The 6,000-nt window shown below is 56.7% G+C and overlaps 1 protein-coding gene across 18 annotated transcripts in view; it reads right to left on the reverse strand.

Annotated features, from left to right (window-relative positions):
* Window positions 1-6,000, reverse strand: part of AKT2 (AKT serine/threonine kinase 2) — a 50,901-nt gene extending 44,901 nt beyond the window's left edge. For 7 of the 18 annotated variants that reach the window (XM_045380204.3, XM_045380201.3, XM_065534362.2 and 4 more), the window contains exon 1: window positions 5,822-6,000. The gene's annotated coding sequence lies outside the window, so the exon portion shown is untranslated. Of the gene's footprint in view, window positions 1-386; window positions 1,349-1,431; window positions 1,483-2,188; window positions 2,303-5,821 lie in introns of those variants that run through there. The other 11 variants (XM_065534359.2, XM_074023514.1, XM_074023518.1 and 8 more) reach the window with 5 other exon arrangements.

Genomic DNA, 6,000 nt, shown 5'->3' on the forward strand with positions numbered 1-6,000 from the left:
CTGCTCCCAGGCTGTCTCCCCCAGTTGGGCCTCTCGCTGCTTGGCTGGCTATCCAGAAGAGCCTGCCATGGAACCACCCCACCGTGCGGCCCGGAGGCCTGTGGTTGAGGGCCTTCCGCGGAGAGCTCTGGGAAGCTGAAGAGAGGCCCGGGGAGGGGTGTCCCTGGGTCCTCCAGGGGCTCGGAGCTTAAGTCTGAAAGACACTCCTTTCCATCCCAACCCATCCCAGGGGGTTTCTGGGGACCCTAGAGATTTGTTCTGAGAGGCTGTGCTCCTTCTAGGAAGATACCCGGGAACACACCTCAAAAAAAACAAACGCCAGGGCGTCTGCTCCTGCACTAAGCCTTAGGGGTGAGCCCATGGGTGGGATCAGAAGTCACACTCACCAGGGGCTACTGAGCTGTGCTGCAGGAATCTCTGGAGGCCCAGATTCATAACCTGTCCCCAACACTTCCTGGCTGGGGGACCCAGCACAAGCTGCAGAGGCTCTCCAGGCTTCAGTTCTCACTGCTGTAAGGCGGGAATCAGAGAAGCTTCCTCCCGGGTCTAACATGTCTTCCCCAAGATACTCCCATGGCTCTCTCACGGCACTCCAGTCCCTGCCCACACGTCACCTCCTCAGGGAGGTCCTCCCTGATCACCCAGCTACAGTGGAGAAACATGCCCACACTCTCAACCTGGCCCTCATTTATTTTGCCTTCGTAATATCAACCACACCTGAGGCCCGCCAGAGACCTGGGTGCTGGGCGCCAGTCACAAGACCTGCTCTTTCCAATTCCAGAGGAGCACCGGGAATGGCGCAGGCCTGCAGGCCCACCGTAGCGTGGACGCAGGGTCAGCGGGTGCTGTCTGTATCAGGTGTGACTGCTGCTCTGCGTTGCTATTCAGTATTAGTCCGGCTGGTTGGGTTGGGGAGGGAAGGGCAGAGAAATCAGCCCAACGAGCCTCCCCTCCTCTTTCCCTAAAAGTAACAGCCACGGGCTCTGGGGAACACGGTGTGAAAACCACAGGAGAGGGAGGCAACCCTCGGGCCTTTGCTGGCTGTAAGGCAGTGATGCTATCCGAGGGGAAGTGGGAGGCCTGTGAAATGCCCTGCTCCGCTCAGTTAAATCTACCCACCCCCCCAGGCAGGAGCCTGTGACCCTCTCCTGTGTCACCTACTAACACCCTAAATCTGACCAGGCTGTTCCTGCTGAAATTTCAAACTCCTTCACAGACAGTCCACAAGGCTCCCAGTGACAGGGCCCTGCCTGCCCCGCAGCCCCTGGACTCATCTCCTCCCTGCTCCCTCGCTCTGCCAAGCCACACAGGCCTCCGTGAGGTTTGTCCCTGCACCTCACCAAGCTCTGTCCTCCCTTCAGACCTTTGCACTATAGTTCCCTCCACCTGGAGGGCTGTTCCTTCTCCTCCCATCCCACATGACTGCCTCACCTTGCCAAACTGGGATCAGCTTAGAGGCCCTCCGCGCAGCCGCATGCATCTAAAGTGCCCAGTCTGTCACCCGGTTTGAATTCGCTGCCTAGCACCTCCCCTTCTAACCGGCTCCTTGCTTATTCACTTGTTTCGGGTTGGCCTCCCTCAGCCCCACAAGGATAGGGACTTTGACAAGCACACCGCTGTATTTCCAGTACTGATGCAACGCTGGCACACAGGAGGCGCTCAGTAAATGGTGGTGGGTGAGTGAAACCTTTTCCTCGGCTCCACAATACCCTTAGGATCCATCCTCGCCTCTCACCCAGGCCCACAGGCCAGTGCAGCACAGCCCCTGCCAACCCCTGCAGGCACTTCTGCTGCTCTCCTGCCCAAGCCCAGCCTTCCTGCCACTCCTGGAACTGCGAGCTGTGGTGGACAGGGGCAGTGGCATGCACCTATAGTCCCAGCTACTCAGGAGACTGAGGCAGGAGGATCACTTGAGCCCAGGAGTTCAAGACTAGCCTGAGCAACACAGCAAGACCCCCGTTTCCACAAAAAAATTTAAAAATTAACTGGGCATGGTGGCATGCACCTGTAGTCCCAGCTACTCAAGAGTATGAGGTGGAAGGATCACTTAAGCCTAGGAAGTCAAGCCTGCAGTGAGCTGTGATCACACCACTGCACGCCAGCCTGGGTGACAGAGTGAGGCCCTGTCTCAAAAGAAAAAAGAAAAAAAAGCAAAGCCTGACCTCTGAAAAGACTCAAATGTGTCTACCTTGCAGGGGTTCAGGGCTGCAAAGCCACTGTGTAGAAGTGGAGTGAGCCCAGGAGCTGCCCTTGTCAGTTCTGTCTTGATTGCATGTCTCCTCCAACCTCTGTTTCTGCATCTGGAAAACTGAGATGCTAATTTCAGCCCTGATTTCCTCCTAGTGCTCTCTGACACGGTTCTGTGAACTGGCAAGGGCCTTCAAAGTCCTGGCAGAAATACTAAGAATTACAATTGCTAAGATATACCAACGGCTCACCATGTGTCGGGCACTCTTCTCAGTGAGGAGACGTTTCAGGTAGGCTTACTGTATGCCAGCATAGTTATGAATGCTTCCCACAAATTAATCCACTCAACCTTCACAATAATCCTATCAGGTGGGAATTATCATCCTCCCCATGACACCGATGATGAAAGGAGCTCAGAAGGATTGGGAAGCCTGCTCAAGATCACACAACCATGGAGTGGCAGGGCTGGATTTGAACCCTGTGCTCTCACTCGCTTCCATGCAGCTCTTTACAGAGGCTGGAAACCAGAACATCGAAGTTCTGGATCCTAGCTGGGCCAGGCTGGGGAGCTGGATCCTGGAATGCTCAAGGGGACCAAAAGTAGGGGGTGGGGGAGGCTGGATGCCTCAGTTCCATAACATAATCATGACTGCCAACCAAGACTTACACAGTGCCAGGCACCGTTCTCGGAGCTTCTCGTGGATTAATTCATTTAATCCTCACAACAGCCCAAGGTGGGTGTCCTTCTGAGACCAATGCATGGGAGTGAACAGTGTGGTCTGAGGCCACAGAGCTAGAACCCACTTCTCCATCCTGCCGCTAGCCAACGCAGGTCCCTGGTAGCTGTGTCACCTCCCGCATGGCTCTCTTGCTGTCTTCTTCTCCCAGCACACACCTGCCCAGCGTTAAAGGATGCCCTGGCTCCACTCTGAGGAGGGACCAAGAACTGCTGGACTGGCTGCAGGCAGAGGTGCTCAGGGCAGCCTGAGACTCAGGGGTGAGAGGAAGGAAAGACATAGGATAGTCACCTCTATAGGTGGAGGACAGAGGACAGAGGTGACTCTATCCTATGTCTTTCCTTCCTTTCACCCAGCCTGGAACCTGGTGAGCAAGGAATGCATGGCACTAGGGGCTCAGTGACCTGGGTTCAAATCCCACCCTGGCGCCCATAGGGTCTGATAAGACCTGGGGGAAGGCAATTCTTCCTCTGAACTTCAATTTCAGACTGCAAAAAAAGGACACAAATACCATATAAAACCCGAAGCACAGGGCTGGGCAGAGTATATGCTCATAGACAAAAGCCACTGCTCCAGTTTCTCCTTGACAAGAGGATCTGAGGCCAAGGTGGGCCAAGGGCTCACATCACACCTCTACCACTTCAGCTATGAGACCTCAGGGAAATCTTTACACTTCACAGTGAGTGAAATGATTCCTCATCTGTAAAATGGTATCACACTTCTAACTAGCTTGTAGCTCTCCACCAAATAGGCCTAACCACAGGTACGTTTTGAGACTTAAGTGAGGTCACATGTGCAAAAGCCCTGTCACACGCCTGGCATGGGGTGAATGCTATAAACACTGGGCATCCACTAGCTCTGGAAATGATTTGCCTCTCTGAGCTGCTGTTTTCTCATCTAAAAGGGAAAGCATAACAACAGCGCCTACCGCTCTAGAATTCAAGGATTCAGCAAGTTTATCTCTAAGAAGCATTCCAAACAGTGTGTGGCCCACAGAATGCATTCAGTTACTGTCAGCCATCAATTTCGTGATTACTGTTTTCACTGCCGCTGTTAGCCCCATCAGGCAAAGCCTCTAAAAGGTGGCAGAAGGAGAGGACCAGCGGAACAAAACCCTAGTGGAGAAAAATTATACAGAGCCCCTACTGCCTCACAGACTGTGGGACCTTTCTCCCCAGAACCACAAGGCACGGAAGCCAGTCAGCTTGGAAATCACTGCTGCGTACTAGGGGCAACCGTCTGCCCCCTCCGACCACATCACCAGCCCAGGTCTGCTGGGTCAATCAGGGACTGCAGCCAGTCCTCCGGGAACTCCAGACCCAGAGCAAAGGCTACAGGGCAAGCCAAGGTCATGATCTGGCCTAGGGAGCAGGGACACTGGCCACAGACCTCTGGGGCTGGCTGCTCCCAGCACCAGTCCACAGACCACAATAAGACACCAGATCCACGGGGGATCGACTGTCCGAAGCCCTTCAGAGCAGCCTTCCTCCTTGGGCCAGGCTGGGCCAGGGGCACCCCCCTCCAAGTCCCCTTGGCCTATGCAAAGAGGAACAGCTGGGAAAACAGCTCCCGGCCTCACTGCAAGGCCAACTGTGACTGCCTTGGTGGGAAGTGTAAACATGATGTGTGACTGATCTGGTAACCGGGAGACACAAACAGCTTCGTGGCCAGCGACAGAGGAGCATGTAATGGTCTGCGTTGGTTCCCGGACCCTTCACATCCACTGCCAACCAAGGTCAGCCCACGAGTGAACTCCTGCTTCTCTGGAAAAGTAGGAGTGGATGACATTGAAAAGCAGCCCACTGGAGGCCCTAGTTACTCCAGCCCAGGCATCTTGTTGAGCCCAAGAGGTCTCCAAATGAGAAGAAGTCCTCACAATCCTAAGATCAAGATGCCCCCAGAAAGCTTTCCCGGGGGGAAGAGGTGTTCCCCCAAACACTCCTTCCTCCCAAGTTTTAACAAGCTGGTCCAGGGGCACGGCTCCTCAAATCCAAGCCTAATCCCTCTTCCTCTTCCGAATGTGGAGCCTAAAGCTCAGACAACTTCAGTGACTTCCAACGCAGCTTTCCTCCCTCCCCTATGGAAGGAAAGAACTGTTACTGCCTGGTGAAAAATCTGAGAGGGTAATGGAATCCAGAGCAGCACCTCCGTGGTCCAAAGCACCCCAGGAACCATGACGTTCCCTCCAAAGTCGTTAAGAAGTTCAATAAAGGCTGAGCTCAGTGTAAACCCCCAACCCCACACACGTCAAATACAAGAAACAGAAACCCCTTCTCACCAATCGGAATCACAGTCCTCCCAAAATACGCCCCTAAAATCCACTAGGGCCTGTCCCGCCCCGTCCCAGTCCCTTAAAGATCACAGACATCACAGTCCTCCTCTGATTTGGGCTCCCCTACGTTCTAAGCAGGGCTCCCCCAACGCCGTGGTGATACTACCCAGCCACACTTCGGGAAGCATGCTCCCAAGAACCCCCACCCCTGTAAATACAGCACAGCAACGGCTTCCACAGCGCCAAAAAGGTACACCCCTCTACACTTGATGCGGCGCGCCCCCTCGAGAGTTTAGCCCGCGCACGCCAGGCTCGATCTGCCCGCCGCGCCCCACGGGTCCAGCCCCCGGCCCGCGCACGCTGGGGCCTGCGCTCCCTGTCCCGCACACTCGCAGCGCTCCCCTCGCCGCCTCAGTGGTACGGCCCGCCGCCACCTCCCCCGGCCCCCCGCGGCTGGTCCCACCGCCCCCGCTCGGCCACCCCCACTCAGCTCCGGAAGGGGGGGCTCGAGGGCCGCGGTCCCCCCGGCGGGCACGGGTGGTACAGCCCATCGCGGCACCGCGGGGGGCCCGGACGCGACCATCGCGGGGGGAGGGCGCTCGGGGACACGCGCTGGCGCACTCACCTGTCACCGGCAGCCGCCCAGCCTCTCCGGCGGGGCTCTACCCCCGCCCATCGCCACGCTGCGCTGGTTCCCGTTCCTTGTGTTTCCCGGCAGTGGCTACGGCGCCCGCAGCGGCGGCGGCGACGCCTTCTCCGAGCCAGGCCCAACGGCTCGCGCGGCGCGGCCCCCCCGCCCCCTCC

This window comes from Macaca fascicularis, chromosome 19, assembly GCF_037993035.2.
Source record: "Macaca fascicularis isolate 582-1 chromosome 19, T2T-MFA8v1.1".
In the NCBI taxonomy this organism is placed as follows: Eukaryota; Metazoa; Chordata; class Mammalia; order Primates; family Cercopithecidae; genus Macaca; species Macaca fascicularis.